Here is a 21,211-nt window from a genome sequence, read left to right as displayed (position 1 = left end):
TTTCTGCATTTTTGTTGTTCAAACTTTTGAACAACACTTTTCTTCGCACTTTTGCTATTCAATCTTTTGAACAACACTTTTTTCCACATTTTTGTTGTTCAAACTTTTGAACAAAACTTTTCTTCAGATTTTGCATGTTCAAACCTTTGAACAACACGTTTTGCGTGTTTAGTTGCTATTCAAACTTTTGAACAACACTTTTTTGTTGTTCAAACTTTTGAACAACACTTTTCTTCTGTGTGTTTTTGTTCAAACTTTTGAACAACACCTTTTTATTTTTGTTGTTCAACAACACTTTTTGTGTATTTGGCACTGTTGTTCAAAATTTTGAACAACACTTTTTCTTGTGATTATTTTGCTATTCAATCTAGTGAACAACACTTCTTTTCCTTTTGTGTGATTTCTCTTAGCTTATCTCAGCCCCATTTTGTTTTCTTTTCATGGTAGGAAGTACACTACTTTCATGAGGGCAAGAAGTATGGATTCTATTGAAGGGAGTTAATACTATTAATGTTATGATCTTTAACAGGACAACCTCTTGATGATAGATTCTTTTCAAGAGAAGGGACATATTTATTTATATACTACTCTACTGCATTATCTTCTGTTGTACATGATATTGATGGATCATCTTGAATACCATGCTAGTTTTACTTCTCCTGGTTATAAATTTCTCTGTCTATAATAAATAAGACTATGGGTATACTTTTTTTTTCTATTGACATATTTAACTTTTTCCACCATCCCTGCTCTTCAGGAATATTGAGCCTCCCTCTATTTATCATAAAAATATGTAACAATAGAAAAATTTTGTTTGCAAATAGAGGATAGGGGTTCTCATTAATAGCCAGCCTACCATGTTCATAAGGTTGTAGCAAAGTGGGATTCCCACTATGGCCACCACACCAGGGTTATGATCCATTTGACAGTTAGAATATCCTTGGAACAGGAGGTCTCATCACGATCCAGCCTTATCACTTTTGCTACATCCCAGTGAATGGCAGTGTGGTCATTTGGTTACCATGCCAGCACACTGATCTCTTCTGTAGAACAAAAATGGAATTTTCCACTTATAAATTGAGGATCCTGGCTCATAAGGGTTAAAAAGAAACCCTGTCGAGGCTATGGACACCTGCTGGCAGCAGAGGCTCTGCTTATGGTATTGAAGTGATATTTTAACGTCAATAATCATTATAATACCCTCTTCTTATTCTTTCTTTTTCAGAGAAATTATTTCCTTAATTTTCTTAGAACCTTTATGCATGAGATAATGTTTTTTTTTAATCAACCGTATCATTCCCAGCTAAGATACCGTCAGCAGAGCATCTTTTTGCCATATTGTTGTCCTTTTTCCCATAACCTATCATTAACCCAAAGCGTCTTATCTTTTATTTCATAACTACCTTTTTAAACTCCACTCTCATTATAACCATACCTCTCGCCATCTCGTCATTGATATGCGTACTCTGTCTCATTTACTGTCGTATCCTTCACCCTCTTTCCTTGCCATCAGAATAGCACATCCCTGTCTATTCGGTCGTAGGTGACCTCTCATTCGAAGGAGGGGGAGGACTCCCATTACACCCTTGCATGCGCTATATTTATTTTATTGGATTTCATATGTTGCTACGACATCCCATGATTAAACAACATGTGGCAATATGATAGTCCTCGAATTAATAATATTAATTCTCATGAAAATGACGCTTAATGAAGCTTAGCCATTACATCTACTTGTTGTTCTGTCTCACCATTGCTGTTCTCTATTGCATGTTTCTTGCTATTGCTGTTCTCTGCTGCGTTTTTCTTGCCTGTTAATATTTTTGAAATTGTAGGAAGAATTCAAGCATTATGGGTGGAAAATCAATGCGCCGAGAACCTTTAGTATTGGAAATTTTGGACAGAGCCAGGGAGATTCTGGTATGCGCAGGATGGATGTCATACTTCACCAGGATTCAGGCCCCTAACAGTGAAGTTGCTATCGAATTCTTACAGCATTTACGGAATGGGCAGTCCATGGTGAAAGGAAGAAGAATCACAGTATCAGAAGTTGTGATAGCTGAAGTATCTGGGCTGCCGGCGGAAGGAACTATATGGCCTAAAAAACATGTAATGTTGTAAGACGCGGTGGATATTTTCAGAGATGCAGGTGAGGAATTAACCAGAAAAGGCAAGGGCATCCAACAATCTTCTCTGAGAGAACCATGGCGTGAGTTGGCAAGTGTTGTCCAGAGGCACATTACCTATGATGGACGACGAGATTTGGTAAGACCACGACAACTGAAACTCTTAGATGTTTTAAAACAAAATCTCACTGTTAACTTGCCATCTTTATTGAATTCATTGCTGCATGATATCATTGATAGATTAAGACGGGCTAGGCACCTTGAAATTATAGTTAGCCACCATGGTTTGATTAGACTAATTGTTAGCTATAATATTGTTCAACAAAACTTAACTTGGGATGGTCTCATAGCGCCCCTAGAGATTAGTCAAGATCCTATAATCCAAAACTCTACAATCTTGGAAATGAGACAACGGATCCCTATTCCGAAGAGGAAAAGGACTACTCACTCAAAAATTGAACCCCATAACCGCAGGAGGTCTGCAAGGTTAAAACTAGCCTAGAGGATGTTTTTAAATCCTTAGGGTAGCACCCAACAACCTGGGGAGCCATCCAGACAAATTAGTGTACAGGACACTGAGTCAGAACTAGAAGAACAATGCAACTCTAAGTCAGAACTAGAAGAAAAATGCAATTCTGAGCTAGAACCAGAAGAAAAGGATAATTCAGAGCCCGAGCTCGAGTAAGAGTACAATTATAAACTTGAACAGGGGATAGAATATCATTCTGAATCAAAACCTGAAGAAGGAGCCAATTTAGAACAATAACCTGAAGAAGAACATAAATCAGATTTAGAACAAGAGGGAATACAACATTTTGATGATGAACTGGGCAATGAAGTAGGACATCCTCAGATACCACCTATGAACCCCCAAGATGATCTTTTGCAGGATTTTGAGGAAGGGATGGCACAGGTCCTGGAAAATTTAAATGCACACATGCAACCTAGAGGATCACTCGATCCTAACCTTATGGAAGCACAATACTTAGGAGACTCTGGTCATACAAAAATTTTTCCTTCTTCAGGAGCTGCAAACCTGGAAGAGGGAGCGAGCACAGAGGTTATTCCCGAATCCGATAACCATTCTGGAGACACAATTATATTGGAGCACACCCATGACAAGCACCAAGAACCCTTATATGTAGAGGGCATTGACAAACCCATTCTTACAAAGAAGGCACCTCAGAAAAAGTGGGTACCTAAAACAAAACTAAAGAAGTTGAGGAAGAAATACCAAAAGCTTCAGAAGACAGTTAGAAGGCTACGTCAAAAATTGAACAAAACTACAAATAGAGAAGCCCAGAGCACTACTCCTGAGGTAGTCATGGTGGCCACACAAACAGAAATATGTGAGGGTAGGGCAACTAAAACCCAGAACAAGCCTATTTTTACTCAAACGGTAGCCACTCAAACAAATTTGCATGCAGACTTAATGGATATAGCTATTCATACAAAGGGTTGGTCCTCCCACAATAAAAGAACTCAAACGGAGGGTTGGTCCTCCCATAATAAGAGAACTTAGACCGAGAGCATACCCTCTCACAGCACAAGCACCCAAAATGAAGAAAAATTCAAGGACACCCCTTCAAGCAGTGATCCTACTCTTTGGAAGTTACAGGAAGAATTGGCACAAGCCCAACTTGCTTTAAAGCAATATAGGAACGAGACAGTTCCTCTGCAGAATTATCAAGAGTTGCAAAAGAAATTCAGACAGTTGACTATCATAGAGGATGAAACTTTTGCTAGGTTTAGACAGGTGGAAGAAAGATTGAAGAAGGTAAAGACTAAGTTGGGCAAGGTCATGGATTAGATTGACACCATTTGCTCGCTATATTCAGATGTCTTATCTTGCAGGTCTCCTGCTATGAAATATGCCCTGTTTCTATTGGAAAGATACTTATTATTGAAGATAAAAGCCGTAAAGGCCAGTAAACCAATAAAATTAAAAATAACTGAAAAATTTATAAGTTGTTGTAAAGAACATGGGGTAAAAGTTCAATGTCTTCTTTGTGAATTTTATTTACATAATTTTGTATTAGAAGAAGAGGTAGATAATAATCCTAGCCCTTTTGTTGGGGATGTTCAATTTCAAGCTTTTATTTCCTTCAGAGTTCATCAACTTAAGTGGTTTAAGGCCTATAACTCTTTCTAGAGAAAAGAACATGAAATGGATTTATCGGTAAGAAGCGAGCCTACTCACCCCTTGTAACTGTTTATTAAGCACAAAAGGCTTATGACATAGGAGGGCGTAATTAAGATTTTGGGACCTATACATAAGGAAATCGTGCAAACAGGAAGGGCATATTTCCTCTCCATTCAGAATGATCCTTGATTGCATCCAAGATGAGATGGATAATCTCAACTAATAGTGTCAAGAAAAGAGAACCATTTAACTACGGGAACTTCAAAGCTGCTACAGGCCGTTTGGTCACATACAACAATATTATCCTAAGAGAAGGACCATATTGGTTGGGATGTCGATACAAGAGCCCTATTATTTGGTACCCTCCTGAAGGGTATCGTTCCGACTATGAGTTACCGAAAGGACAGGAAGAAACAACCTTTGCCATTTTGATACAACAACATGGTTTTAGGTCTGCTAAAGAAACAGTTTTTCCAGCTTACTCTCTAACTGCACTACATAGGAACTAATTGTTTTTCATGAGGACATGAAACAAGGTTAGTAGGGGAGTATGTTGGGCCATACAATGGGTATAAGTTTACTCTTGATTACACTATCTTTTTCCTTCTTTCTTTATGAATTTGTGCCCTGATATAGTAAGATGTTGATAAAATTTCGATGAGAAATGAATAAAATTGCTTTTGATACGGTTCAACTAAGCAAAGCTAACTTTCATTGTTTTTATGTAGAAATTGGTGAACAGAACATCTACTGTTCAGAAGATGGAATAGAAAATGCTAAACAGAGGAAAAGGAGCGCGTCTTATGTGGACAAATCAAGGAATAGATCAAGAGGATTAGCGCAAGTTGAAATGTTGTCTGGTAATAGCATTTAGTTTTGAATCCCTTATTTTTTTGACTTGTATACCCTTCCTGCACCATCTCCATAGTCAAGAATTGAATGATATCTGCAAAATGATTTTCCGCTACATGCACTGCGAAGAGCTATGCATCGGGCAACCCTTCCTCAAAATTAGTACGTTCCTCTCCTGTTTCGATCCATGACATATGGTCTGATCCTACATTCAACCTTCTTGGCTTCATAATCACCTTAAAGTCATACTCCTGAAATAACAACGGCCACCTACAAATCTTGCCCCCCAACACAGGCTTATTGACTAGGTATTTTAAGGAAGAATGATCCTTGTACATCTTGAAATGGCCACCAAACAAATAGTGTCTAAAATTCTATAACATGTACACCATGGCTAATCCTTCTCACTCTGTCATTGATTAATTCTTCTTGGCATTCGATAATTTTCTACTCGCGAAGGCTATAGGGTGGTCCATCTCTCCTTCCCTGGCCTGGGTCAGCGCTACTCCCAACGCAATTCACGAGGCATCAACATGTACATGGAATTCCTTCTTCCAATAAGGGAAGACCAATATTAGATCAATGACAATATTCTCTTTCAATACATCCAGACTAGACTGACATTCTTCATCCCAATAGAATGTAGCATCCTTCTTCAGCAGTTTATCCATGGGCGTGGTAATCTAAGCATAAGCCTTGATGAACTTCCTGTAATATCCTGTATTTCCCAGCATCGCGCACAGCTACTTAACACTCCTTGGGGCCTCCAAATTTACTATTACTACAATATTTGTAGCGTCCACCATCAATCCTTGCTTTCATACCATGTGACCTAACAAAATCCCAAAGGGTACACAGAATAAACACTTCTTCAGATTCAACACGATCTGGTACTTGCGACACGTATCTAACGTCAAGTGCAAACTTGCTACATGATGCTTCACTAACCCAAACATTGTTCAGTCATCAAAGTATACTTCCAAGAACTTATGAATACACTCCTTAAACACCGTGATGACTATGCAAGAAAATATCGCAGGCACATTCTTGAGTCCAAATGGAATCAAAGTGTATTGAAAACAACCCATTTCATCGCAAAGTTTGTTTTTCTCCTATCCTCTGGCGTGATCTTGATCTGATGGTAACCCAAAAACCCATCAGTGAATGAGTTGAACTCTTGGCCTCCAACGTTGTCAAATACTTCATCTATAAATGATGTTGGGAATGGGTCATGGACACATGCATCATTGAGCTTCCTTAGATCTATGCAAATCCTTATTTCATCCTTATGTTTCTTCTCCTGAACTACCACGGGGCTCACCTAATCAGACTCCTCCACTGGTTCTATGATGCTTGCCACCAGCATCTTATCCAACTCCAAGCAAAAATTTTCCTTGTACTTAGGATTCAGGTTATATGGCCTCTGCTAAACAGGCTTTGCGTCCAGCTTCAGAGTTATTTTCGTAACGCCTAAGTCTCCTATTATACCTTTAAAGTCCAAAAACTTAGTGAGGAATAGATCCTGATATTCGCAGAGTAACTCAATGACCTTATCCATAATAGTGTCATCCCAGTAATCCCCAATTTTTGCAAACTTCAGTTCTGCTTTAGTCCCAATGTCCACTTGCTTGGTTTTCAATGATGCAATGATATTTGGGTTCTCTATTTTCAGACCTTTGACTTCGCGATGCCTTTTGGCCTCTAGAATATTAATATTTCTTGGATCATTGTCCTCCCCTTCAGCTATTACATTATAACATTCCAGTGCCTCGCGTAGCTGGGTGCTCCAGTCTGGTTAGACCCATTCTATAGGTTCCTATGGTATTCTGAAGATCACTGCCTTAACCGCCTTCATAGCTTCGTCAATGCTCTCGAACCCATCTTGGAAAATAAAGGTCATTAAGGATCCTTCCCTCAATTATCCCACTCTGTGGTGCCATGGTAGAGCTCTGTCTCCAAATACTAGTTCATCGGGATGGTTTCCAAAGTATGGCAGAATAAATGTACCCACTCCAAATACGGCTCCATTCCATATGCTTTAGTCAACTTTGCTAGGTGATCATGCAAATCATCCCTCCCATCATATTTCTCAATCAATCAAAGGGTTGGTCGACCAAACCGCAATCTCGTCATTCTTCTATAATCCCACCATCCATCAAAGCTATCCTTATGCGTACCCCACCATCATGAGGGCGTAGTGCGCAGTGCCAGATCTAACGTTGGGAAGCGGTGATGCTTAGGGACTTCACACTCAAAATCATCCAAAAACTTATCCATGTAAGTTAAACCATCATAATAAGGTAAATTTATTACCTCTGATGAAACGTAGCATAGTGATTTAGTCATCATGTTGTAGCATAGCATAGATACTTCATGTATCCAATTCTGCCAACGTTCCAACTCTTCATCTGAATCAGAGGTGTAGGAACTCTCCCAGTCCCATGTAATCAGCCCATCTGCTGTTGAGTTGATCTAGTCTTGATCTCGTGCTGTGATTTTGTAGATTTTATTTAAGTCATCTCTGCTTTCCTCATAATCACGGACCGGTTCAGTGCACTGTGACCCTTCTGCAGGGTCCAACAGTACTACAACTCAAAGTGATTTTCTTTCAAATGACATTTTCTTCTTCTTCAAGTCGATCACCCCATTCATATCAATGGCCCAATCAATTCTAAAGAGTGTGGGTTGTGGATTACTGTCATCAACGATCTCTATTACTTCAAAATTAGCCAGCGCGCTCACACCTTCTATATCCATTGTCACCCCATGCAGTCATCACATAGAGATGACCTTCTACTGGTTTGCCATTCTAAGCTAGATCGGAGACCATTACAACGTGGGTCTACCCATTCTTTCCCATGTTTTTTTTGGAAAACCATTTGCATTTTACCCCAAATCCAAGATAACCTGGTCCATCTCATAATCTCCTATCTGCGCGGTGAGCCTCATCTCATGCCCTATTCTAGCCTTATGCTTGCCAATTTTTCTTACTACGTGGTGGCCATCATGGGAATTTTCTTTGCCAGAGCATGTGTTTATTAACTCCTACAGTCCCTTCACAACTTTACTATCATGCAAAAATTTCATGTAGGTCTCCAAGGATGTAGTAAGGACAGAGGGATCGACTTCTGTAGTCACGCTGGTTTCTAGTACTTTGTTATGGCTTCCTGAGGTGGATGCCTCAGTGAAGTTTTTCTTGGCCTCCATAAATGTTTCATTCGCACAATCTAGATCAAAACCAACTTCCTTTTCTAGGGCCTTGCAGACCCATTTTTCCTCTTTAGGCTATTTACCGTTATCATCCCCAGTCTTTATTCTACTCCTTAGCACTATATTCACATTTTGATCTTCTTTGTGGGGCCCAGTTCTCATAATTTGTAAGTTCTATGTAGGTTGTTGGGGCTGCGCCTTCTTCTCCTAGATCTTATCTATCAACACAAGGAATTCCTAGATAGTGTGGTCAAACTGGATGCAATATTGATAGGACGGGCATGTCTAATTCTGACATTCCCACGCATAGTGCCATGGTGTCCCACAGTTATAGAAAATAACATGTACGCGAACTCTACCAGGTCCTCCTCCTCCTTGACCCCATCCTCTTCCTTGATAACCATTACGCACTCCTCCTACACCCTAATTTGGAGGCCGAGTTTCCACTTGCATTAGGTATGTAGGCATTCTTTCCTTCATTAATTCATAGCTATGACAGTGGCGCTCATGATGACCCACTAATTTGCAGAAGTTGCAGAACAACTGTTGTGGTGTTTGAACAAACTTTTGAAGCAACTGACAATTACCTATTGTGTGTTTTCCAACCACTTGACAAATAGCGCACCATAGCACGACCCCCATACTCTATCCTGCTAGAGCTTCTATCCTCAGGGGAATCGGTCCCCCTCCTGTGATATAGTTCACAAATACGGGATAGTGGTATTTATCATGCCCTTGGCTTTTACATTTCAGGCACCAGACTTCCTCACGCATCTCTGGTTTAGTCTCCTTCTTTTTCTTCAAGCTCTACAATTCCAAGCAAAGGTTCAGCAACTGGGAGTGAATTTCTTGTACCCCCAAGGTTGCATCCTGCATAGGTGTCACATGCAATCGCATCACGATTTCTAGGGCTTCTTCCTGAGTTCCTATCTTCTGCTATGACAAATAAATCCTCAAGTGGGGCATAAGCGAGGCTATAAACTAGTCGTGGTGCTAACCATTAGTGAGCTCCATATTAGCTTCGTGAATCACACATTTCAACCTTTGATATAACTCCCAATGCATTTCATCAACCTTGATTGTGATCTCCTTAAATCCTACTACTGACTGTGAGTCAGACTTAGGCTTACCAAATTTTTTGTTTAAAGCAACCTTAGTCAATGCTATCATTTCCACAGGATGATCAGAATAGTACTCAATATACCATGTTAGCACACGATCCTCTAGAGCAGTAACTAATTGTACCTTCTTTATGTTGTCATCAGTAATTTGTTGCCCTATCCATACAACATTTGCAACAAACCAAAATTGATCTGTATCTTCACTCCATATACCCTTGAAAATTGGCAGCTTCATTGTGTTCTACATGTTGAACGCCGGTGGAGGTGGTGGAGGTGTGGGAGAAGGTGTATGTGTTTTGGGAAAATTTAGTGTTTCTTCAAATGCCTAACCCTCTAGACTTAGTAGCTAGTCTAGAAACAATAGACAAAGTAATTCGTTGCTTTTCCTATAATTAACAGATAAGAGAAGGAAGAAAAGGAACCAAACTATAACTTTCACTCGATCCCTCTCTCCTTTGACCGATTTCGCCACTCCTTTCCGTACTTAACTCGCTTGGAAAGTACCTGCACACAAGCCAAGACATAAACCCATCAAAGCATACAATAACGATCTGTTAACTAAACATATCATAGAATCCAAAATATGATATACATCATATAAACACATGAATGGAAAAAGCTTAGAATTCTTTATTAATAGAAGGAAAGATTACAACCCATGAAGATTCATGCTCGATTCAGTGTCATCCTTCCAACTTCAAACCCTTCTCTCCTCATGAAGCAACAATTCGACATCATTACAATACTCTTACTAATATCATTCAAACAACATTTCCTTAGCTCAAGAAATTCCAACCTAAACCAGCCTTTGAATGCTTGGTCAATTTATAGCTGAATGGAGGAGATTAAGCCATTAATGGCCTTTATGAATTCTTTTCCAAATTTGGGAAGTGGTTCCATGGAGGAAGGGATAATGGATTAAGGCTCATTCATCCTCTTCCTCATCCAAAGGCAAGCTCAATCCATCTGGAAACTTCCAAAAGCATCCATTGGATGAGGAATCCAATGGATTCATTTAAAAAATTTGATGAATCTTGCTCAGTGCAGGTGAAACAAAGGGAAACTGTGCTGCAGTGCACCTAGATAGTGCAATTTCTACATTGCAATGCAGCCTAATAAAGGGCCACTTGTGCTGATCTCCTTAGGGTCATTTTTTGGATGAATGGTGACATGGAAACTCTTAGGAAGCAAGCATGATGTAGGTTAACTTCATTAGGGAATGAAAACAACTGAATTAGGGATTGATGGACCCTAATAATACGGATCTAGAAGTTGGGGTTGATGTTCCCAAATTGACCTGTAACAGTTGCCCCCTAAAGCATGAAGTCGAAAATAAACATGTCGAGTGAGATGCTTTACCACTTGGAGAGAAGGTTTCAAAACGGAAGGAGACCTGCATCAGTTACAATACAAATATCATGATACTTTGATTTTTCTCACGAACCAGCTGAGGGAAGGCATACCCATGCTCAGCTTATAAACTTTCATTACATGTACAAATATAGTCATCTATAGATATAGACCCATGAATGGTTGACCATGAACGTAAGGCCATTGCACATTTGATATAGTACTCCTAAAAATATATCACAGCACGAATGGATGAAACTAGATCTGGGGTCTTTAATCTCATTCAATCTTCACTCAATGTACAAGTCTAACCATGTGAATAAATGATTTGAAGTCAAACATGGAGAGACATTGTCTGATTGCCAGCCAATGATGTAAGCCATTAACAGATGCGAGAGGAATCACCAATAATGATAATGACCCTCAAGGTACTGCAGTACATTTCACATGGTGTGAATAAATGATTTGATGTTGAATACCATATGAAGTCTTTCGGTCGAAGGCTAGTGATGTCAACCTATCGCTGGAAGTAAGAAACCTACAATTGATGTATGCAAGCCTCAAGGTATGGAAGGGTGTTCTAAGTCAACTTCTTGGATGATGTGCTGATGTCGACAAGAAGTGACTCGTTGCAGGAGGGCCTTGATGTATCCCACATCAATGACACGAAACGAGGTAAATGATTTTAGATATGAAACATCGACTAATGACACAAGGTTCAAGAATGGTGGACATGAAAATGAAGGTTTACTGTATTGTAAAGGATGAAGTTTTGAACTGAATGACTTCTCTTGAACATATCGGCGACACTGAAGTGAATTGGTAGCATTGACCCAAAACAAAGTGATGGATGGTATGATAGACCAATGATGTGATAACCATCAAGCTGAATGACCCAACCCACATAGTCACAGTGATGAGGTGAAAGTGTCATGTTCAAGAGTGACCTGCTACCATAAAGTGTTCCCAACTTTTTCCCATTTTCCCTAGTCATTTCTAACCAGTACCTCTCTATTTTTAATCAAGCTTGAGGAGGATAACATATGCTTGTTATATAATTTCACCCTTCGGGGAAATCCATCGCTATTTGATGTTTCAACGAGTCTAGCGAAGGTGAAACTCGGTCTTGTCTAGATGGACAAGTTTGTCACTATTTGATGTTTTTAACAAGTTTAAAGATAAATACAACTCGGTCCTTTTCATATTTAGAGAGTTTGAAAAGGGATGAAAAGAAAACTCCAAAAGTTCTTTTTCGTACATTTGTCTCTCAAGTCCGAAAATGCATAAAATAATACAAGAGAGAACCTATTGATCATGTTTCACCAATGAGTTCCTTTTTCGTAGTTAATCTAACTCAGCCCGAAGAAGGGGTAAAACTATACTAAGTAGATATTGATTCTAATCCATTAATTAGCTAGAAACGACAAGTGCTTGGCAATATTTTCATGTTTAGAGAGTCTGAAAAGAGCTTAAAGAGGACTCCAAGGGGGTTCCTTTTTTGTTTTTAACAAAGCTCAAAAAAGCGATAAAAGTTTTCTTTGTGGTCAAAGATGTTCAATTTACATGTAAGCACATCATAACTGCTTGCCATTTGTCAATCCTACTCAAGATTCCATCAAAATATTAAAAAATACATGTTCATGGATTAAATAAATGAAAACCAATGTTTACTCGATTAATGTGCAAGAAATAAACATAAAAAGTGGTTCTTACCATTCATTTTCACCATCTCGTTTTTACCTTCTGATATTTGGAGTAGTTTCTTCCTGAAGTTCACCGGTTGATTACGGAGGATTGAAGGGATCATTCCTTGTGCTGTTTGCACCAGGTAGGATCTAATTCCATTCTCTTTCATTTCATTCTATTTATCTCTTTTTTTAGTCAAGAACATTTTAGGGTTTTGAGGTCCCTAGGGTTTATTTTTCTAATTCAGGAATCTGAAATGGTAATCATATGGAGAGAACGAGAGCATGAAGAAAAATATATCATAGCCTTCAGTAATCAGGGAACAGTCGAGGCCCTAAGAAATTGTGGATTACTCAAGTATTTCCAATTATCCAACATGTGGTAGCAGATGGATCTTTTACGGTTCCTTGTTCAATCATGGGATCCGACCAATCAGTCTTTTCACATTCGGGACAAAGAGGTCCCTTTTACCATCGATGACATATACTTCCTAACCAAACTGTTGAGGCAAGGTGACCCCATTTCACTAACAGGTCTTGCCCACGGGGGTAGACTAGTGAAAGATTATGTGCGACAGTTTTGTAGGCAGGGTGCCCAACCTAGCAGAGACAGAAGGATATGTTAGTGACTTACCACTAAGGACGATCCTTTTTACCATTGCCAGATTGGTTAGTAGTTTCATGCTTCATTTGGCCAACAAATCATACGTGCAGTATGCTTTAGAATGTTTAGAGCCAAAAGTGTTCAACTAGTGCTGGGCTGTCTTTTCATCTATGAAAGAACAACTGACCAAGGTGAAAAGAGGAAAGATCAATTTCGGCTATGGATCAATTGTGATTTCTTTTTCCTTGGAGAGAATACCTCTCTTTCAACCACAACTCATTTCACTGGGTTTATCTAGACCAAGAGGCCCATGGATGCAGAGGTGGACAGATCTAATGGCTAGGCATGGTGCCCATTCTTCGATTGTATTTACCCCTACATTCTTTGAATGGTTCAATCGACAAGAGATGACTTTCGCAGAATATCCATATTCAGGAATGGATTTCCATGGCAATCTAGATTTATCGCTACCAGCTGAAGCAATGTGGGGTGCTATTGGTAAATTATTTCACCAAGTGTTTTTAATTTTTTAAAGTTTTTGGATTTTTTGTGTTCTTGATTAACTCAAAGACTAAACAAAATCAATTTTTTATGCATACAGATATCAGACCTGTTCAACCTATGGGAGACCCCTAAGATGTAGCTCAACCAGCATAGAGACCTGTAGGGAGAGCAGTTCTCTGAGACATGGATTTGGCCAAGACTCTGGCTGAATTGCAAGATCACATAGAGGTATTAACCCTGGGTATTTCGGATGTCTGGATCGAGGAGATATTGATGTGATTGAAACGCCACACCATCAGTGTACCGGGTCATTGGATGAGACTCTTGCACATGATAGCATAGGAAGTGACCTGCTATCATGAGCACCACTAGTTTACTAAGATGCTTTTTCTGCATACATTTTAGTTTTTGGGTCAGATGACCAATTTTTGTCTTGGACACAAACTGTTTGTAAAAACTTTTTACAATATTAATTTCAGGGTTTTATTATGGTTGAGTGATGCAATCCTATTCAACTGATGATGCTAATTGAAAATATTTACTTTACATGTGTTGCAAATGTCTATTTAACACATAATTTGCTAGAGAGTCGGTTAATTTGTTTAGACTTCTAGAAATGTGTCGATATTGAATAAACTCAAAATACCTTTCCAAAATATGAACTCTAAGAAACATACAATGAATTGTTGGATTTCGGATAGTATAAACGCTAGTAACTTGTAGCACAACCAGCTGCGAGTCTAGCCTAATGATGATTTAGCGAATGCCAAGTAAAATGGCATCAAAGAGAAGTTCAATCAACGCGCTATACGCAGCAATATTGTTTGTCGATCAATGAATACAAATCCCTCTAAAACTTATTAACTCGCCACTTAGAGCAAAAATAGCCCATGCTATAGAGGATAGGTTCTGTGTACTACGACTAGCACCGTCGGCATAACCAACAAATGGTTTCAAAAAGTTCGACATCTAAAACAAATGCAAAAGTGGATTACTTAACCAAATAAAAACCCTAAAAGAAACACACTCACACATGCAATCCAAGCATATTTACATGAGTTTTACCATACTTAACTAAGCATAGTAACGTTTTAAATACAACCCATTTATGGGCTTAGACAATGGAATTATGTCATAATCTACTAACTCATAGGCACCTTTCGTCAAAACATGATTAACAATATAAGGCCCCATCCAAAGTGGTTTGAATTTTCCTGCTCCAATTTTATCAGACTCCTGATCGTAAATTAGGACCAGGTCACCTTCTGAGAACACTCGAGGCTTGACATTTTGATCATATTGCGCCTTTACCCATTTCTTATATGCCTCATTAGCCAATGCGACATCATGATGGGTTTCATCCAGATGGATTAATTCTAAGAAACGTGCTTCTTCCTCAGAAGTGTTAGGTAGTAGGTCAATTGTGAGTTTGAGTGATGAAATTTCACATTGAATCGGAAAGATTGCTTCCAAACCATACACCAAATGAAGGGGTGTGAATCTAGTATCATTTCTCACCGAGGTCTGATATGCCCACAAAGCCGAGTATAATATTAAATGACAATCTCTTTTATGCACTCCAATCATTCATTGCAACATGCGCTTAAGGACCTTGTTGATAGCCTCAACTTGTCCATTAGCTTGCGGATAATATGGAGTATAAATATCATGTGACAGTCCTAATTTGGCAGTCAACTCAACCATCATGTGATTGCAAAAATGTGACCCATGATCTATGACTATGGCCTGTGGTACACCAAACCTGGCAACCACGTGGTTCAAGAAAAATAATGCAGTCGTTTCGCCGCTATTGTTTAATGTAGGCATCGCCTCGGCCCATTATGTAAAATAGTCAATGATGACTATAATATACCCATGCCCCCCGGTCGAGGTGGGGTTACATGTCATAAAATCAATGCCCCATTTTGGGAATGGTCCAATAGCAACTACTGGATGCAAAGGTGCAGGTGGTAATCTAGTTTTCTGATCAAAAATTTGACATGCATGACAAATTCTAATGGAAATTATGCAATCTTTCAATATTGTTGACAAAAAGTAACCAGCACGAAGAATTTTCTGTGTTGTTGCATATCCAGAAAAATGTCCACCACAAGCACCTGAATGACATTCATTCAAATCTTTCTCGGCCTCCTCATGAGTGAGGCACCTACGTAAAATCGTCTCGATACCATGGCGATAAAGTGTGTCACCAACGATCAGATAATTTTTAGCTTGGTATTGTATACGTCACTACTGAGAGTGAGAGTTATCAGGCCAGAAAGCTTGGGTCTAGAGATAGATCAGTATATCTCCATATCATGGATCACTTGACGAAATGAGAAATAGAGATTCATCCAAGATTGATGTTTTTGATGTTGAATCGTTGGAGGATGAGGGAAGGTTGGAAAGTAGCTCGGAAAATACGAGAGATTTATTTGACTTAGATTTAACGAATTCCAAATCAAATTCCTGCAATATAACTATCCACTTCGAATACTTGCCCCCCAACAATTGACGTGACAAAATGTATGTCATAGGGTTGCAATTGGAAATTATTGTAGTTTTACGCAGGAGAATATAGTGACAAAACCTCTGCACAGCTTGAACGGCTACCAAAGCTAACTTTTCAACATAAGAATATTTTCTTTTTGTATCATTGAGATTACAGCTCAAATAATACACTGGATGCTCTATTCCATCTTCTTCTTGGACTAAAACCATTCTGATGGTTGTATCTACAGTGGCGAGATACAGGTAATAGTCTTGTTGATAGTTTGGGGCATACATTAATGATGCTCTAATAAGGGAATCTTTAAGAGCACTAAAGGAAGCTTGCGTAACCTGATCCCAATGGAAGGGTACCTCTTTATTCAACATACGAGTAAAACCTTAAGCCATTTCAGCATAGTTTGGAATGAACCTCCTCAAAAAGTTTGCCTTCCCTTGAAGTTTCTGTAACTCTAATAAATTCAAAGGTGGAGGCAAGTCAAGTATTGCCTGTACCTTTATTGGATCAAGTCGAATTCCATATTTTGAGACCACGAATCCAAGAAATTGACCAGAGCCAACACAAAACACACACTTGTGTGGATTGAGCTTTATTTTGTAGTGTCGACATCGTAAGAATATTGCTCTAAGATGCTATGGTTGATCAGTTCGCTTTTGTGAATGAGAAAGCAAATCATCAAGATATGGTTGTACAATGTTCTTAATGTCATGGAAGGCATAGTTCATTGCCCTCTGAAAGGTAGCCCCTGCATTCTTCAAACAAAAAGGTAACTTTCTATATGCGAATGTGCCCTAGGGACAAATAAATGTAGTTTTTGACTGATCCACTGGGCGAGTATTGATTTGATTGTAGCTAGAAAATCCATCCATGAATGAAAGGATTTCACATCTAGCACATTCATTAATAATCTGGTCAATGAAGGGTGTAGGATAATTGTCTTTTGGACATGCTTTATTTACATCCTGGTAATCAACACACACTTGAATTGTCCCTTGTTTCTTCATCACAGGAACAATGTTTGATACCCAATAAGTAAGAGGCATAGGGTAAATGAAGCCAGCACGCAAATGTTTTTCAACCTCTATCTTAATGGCAACAACTTTCTTTGGATGTATAGGTCGAAGCGGCTATCATACTGGTTTGACATCAGGGTACATTTTGATTTTATGTTCAACAATGCTTGAATCAATGCCTGGAATCTCCTCATAAGACCATGCAAATACATCTCTAAATTCATGAAACAGAGCACGATAAATATCAAGTTCCAAAGGAGAACAAGATTTGCCGACATGAATGTTTTCTACAATGTTAGGCTTGGTCAAAATGTATATAGAAATGGTTTCTTCTATGTTAGACAAATTACACTCAGAATCTACCGAATCTATTCTAACGGAATTCAAAAAGAAATCTACAATTGAAGGGTGTAATAGCTCATCTGAACAATCTTCACTGGAATTTGGAAGATGGGAACGATGATGATTATCTTCCCATGGTTCTTCTCCTATCATCATTAATTGGATGGTTTCTTTGTTTGTAGAATATATACAAGCAAAAGGATCGGAAGAAGTACCGTATTCATGTGAAAGATCTACCCATACAGTCAGTGAATTTGGATCTGGAAATGCCGCACAAGCAAGGAAAATTAATTGCTATGCGAGTTCGATAGGACTTAGTGGCATAACCTCAGTAAAACTCTCGTCTTCAATACTATTGGTGATCCTCTTTAAATCAAATGAAGTAGAGGATAACATATTACATGTCTCGACTCTCACAACTTCTGACATTCCGGATGGTGGAGGAAGTGTGAAAGTACCCATTAGGGAGGGATCTTTGAAAAGACCGACACCAACAGATTGTAGTGAAAGTGGTGGTCCGTTAACAAACGGAATGCTTCCCATAACTTGAGAACTAGAGGAAAAAAATGATGTTTGGTCGATAACTATTATTCCACCTTTATGAGGGAATGAAATCGTACGAAAGTACATGGGAACAACAATAGCCATAGCATAAACCCATGGTCATCCAAGTAAAATTTTGTAGTCAAGGGTTCTGTCAACAACCTCAACCTCAACAGTTACTATTTTTCCCCCTAGTTCAACTTGAAAATTATTCAAAATCCCACATGAAGTATAAGTTCTTCAACCAAAAGCCTTCAATGTGGTTGGTGATCTTGACAACGTAGGTGACCCCAGTGCTTTCAAGTAGCTCATTGACATAATACAGGTAGAAGCTCCCTCATCTATGATAATTCGATGAATATTATTGTTGAGAGCTTTAACCTGAATTAGAAAAGCTAATTGCGCTGGTAACTGTGGTGTATATCCTGAGTGATTAAAAACCACAAGATTAGAATCCGTTGGATCTACTCCACTTATTGCTGATAGTAAAGCCTACATTTGTCTGTAACTAGGTTGGGCTTGTTACACAGGACCCTAATACGCTTGATATTGTCCTTACCCAGGTTGTGCTTGGAAAGGAAACCCATACTGAGGTTGGACATTCTAAAAAGGAGGTTGTTGATACTGTGGCTACCAAGGTTGTTGGGGTAACGGTTGTGAAGTTTGATATTGCCCCCCAACGCTAATTTGACCAGGCTGAGGATAAACTAAACCTGTAGCAACTTGAGTCACTCCAAATAATGGCACACTAACTTGAGGTAATTGTACCCCCAAAACAAGTAGTTGTTGCATAACAGCCTGAGAATTTTGGGTTACTGACTCAAAACTTGTGGTTGCGAGGTAGTGGAACTAACTTGCACAAGTTGAGATACAACAAGTTGAGCTTGTATCTACAGTTCCATAGTTACGGTAGGTTGGGTTGAAATAATCGGCTCAATTTGCATAGGTTGTGTTGGATACACAAGCCTTGGTTGTGGTGGCATAGTTGGTTGCCACTGACAGACTCTCATTTCAGGTTGACCTGAATACGGTGGGACATAACCATAAGGTTGTCCTCCTTGATAGGGAGGATGCGGTGAATAGGCATATTGCTGACCATATGGTGGCAATCCAGTGTTAAGAGGATATACGGGTCTTTGTTCACCGAATTGCCTAGTTTGATACTAGTAAGCAGGATCAAACTCTTGTCCTTGATAAGAAGAACCAGGTAAAATTCCTGATGATGACGTGGGGGATGACCATGGCAAAGAAGAAACCCCTGAGTGGATTCGAGGCATAGACTGGTAACCAGCAGAGATGAATAGTTGTCCATATAAATGTGACTCAGATGTGGTAGTAAACATCGAAGAAGTAGCAGCAAAGGATTCTGCCGCAGCTGCATCAGATGAAGTAGTCTGGGATGTTTGCGGTTGTTCTGCCATGGTTAACTGACCCAAAATTTGACCTAATGAATCAAGTGGTATCTCAGAGGCAGTAGCAGAATGAGGAAGGGATTGAGAATACAAATACAAACCAGGTCCAAAATGATGTGGAGTCCTGGGGGTAAAATCTTCCTCCGCTTCTTCCTCTACAACAATTAATCTAGGTGGAAGGATTTCACCGTCAGGTCCAAAAAAGACTTCTGGTGTTAAAGATGGAGTTTTAGGAAATACATATGACTGAGGTATTTCTATAACAACTTTGGAATGTTCAAGGTCAAAGTCCAGATGTTCTGGTAAAAGAACTTTAGTTTCAAGGGAAGGTTCGTGAACAACTTCAGGTTCAAGAATATCTTCAGTTTCAACTGCTATAGGTTTTGGATCAAATTCCAATTGAACTAGTTCAAGTTTTGAAGTAATTTCGGGTTGATTAACTTCAAGTTGTGAATCAACTTCAGTTGTTTCGGTTATAGTGGCCTTAGGTAGTTGAGTAACTTCCTCTTGTGTAACAGATGTACCAGAAATACTTGTTGTAACTTGAGGCTCAGTACTAGCCGTGATAGGCAGCTCTGGTAATTTAGATGAAGTACCAGAAATTTTGAAGTACCAGAATCAGTTTGACGAGTCTGCCTTGACCGGATGGGAGTCGCTTCCGATGGCAAGGGCAGTTTGCTCATAACTCTCCTCGAACGATGAAATGGAGGTTGATCTTCCTCTAGAATTTCTGATTTTCCTTATCAACCTAAACTCAACTAAGGAATAAGGATGTTATTCGTGGTCAATTAACTTTTACAGCACTAGAACATAAATTTGCTTTTTCATTTTTAAAGAGTTGAGAAAAAAATAAAAGATGACTCTAGTCACTTTCGATGTTTAATGAGCCTGAAAGGACAAGTGCTCAGATAAACCTTTTCTTTTAAGGAGTCGAAAAGGAACGAAAGTGACCGCTCTGGAAATTCTAGACAAGAGGGAACTTTACCAAACTAATCACAAAACTGTAATATACACCTTGGTGGTAAATGAAAGAGAAACTACCAAGGATTTACCGTACGGCAGTCAGTCTTCCCGAATGTTGTGTTCAGTGCATTGTGATCGGTAAGGCGGCAGACTCAGCTTCCTAGTGATAAAGGATTTCAACCTATTGGGGTCTCCCACTATATACTCGACGGTACAGGGAGCACAAGTTTGTACTAGTACTTATCGAATCAGAGAGGAGGAATCACCCAACCTCAATGAAAATGATAGCCACTAGGTTTTAAGATGCCAGAACACGTCTCTAGCCTAGACCTCTAGATGTTTTCGTTAAGTTCCAATGCGTTATTAGGTTAATTGATGTAAATTTTAGGTTGATCTTGCTTAAAATTTTCCTTTGAGGGTTCACCATGAGATGTTTTTTGAAATTCCTAAGAATGCAACTAGAATGAGAAGCACTCTTTCCATTTGTTTTCAACAATGAAAATCCTAGCTATGAGGGATAGAGCATACAAGTACTTTTTGAACAAACAACAAAGAGCACAAACTAATGCAATTCCCTAAACCATTCCTTTTGAACACACAAACTCAAACTCTAAAATGCAAATTGCATGTATTTCTTTTCTTTTCAGTTTCTCTTAATGTGAATGATGTAATAAGAAAAACTAATGCACAAACGATTCAGAAACTCTTTCACAAAAAATGTCGATTTATGACAATTTCTCTTAAAGGGAAAGGAAGACTGAATGACACTTTCAACTTTGAAGAAATGAATATTTTCGACACTTTAACGAAAATATGAATCAAATGCACAAATAG

The sequence above is a fragment of the Pinus tabuliformis genome, chromosome 6 (genome assembly GCF_031772625.1).
Source record: "Pinus tabuliformis cultivar Carrire ecotype Pingquan chromosome 6, CPIR1, whole genome shotgun sequence".
NCBI classification, from domain to species: domain Eukaryota; kingdom Viridiplantae; phylum Streptophyta; class Pinopsida; order Pinales; family Pinaceae; genus Pinus; species Pinus tabuliformis.
The sequence above is the reverse complement of the archived record's forward strand: the minus strand, read 5'-3'. Positions refer to the sequence as shown.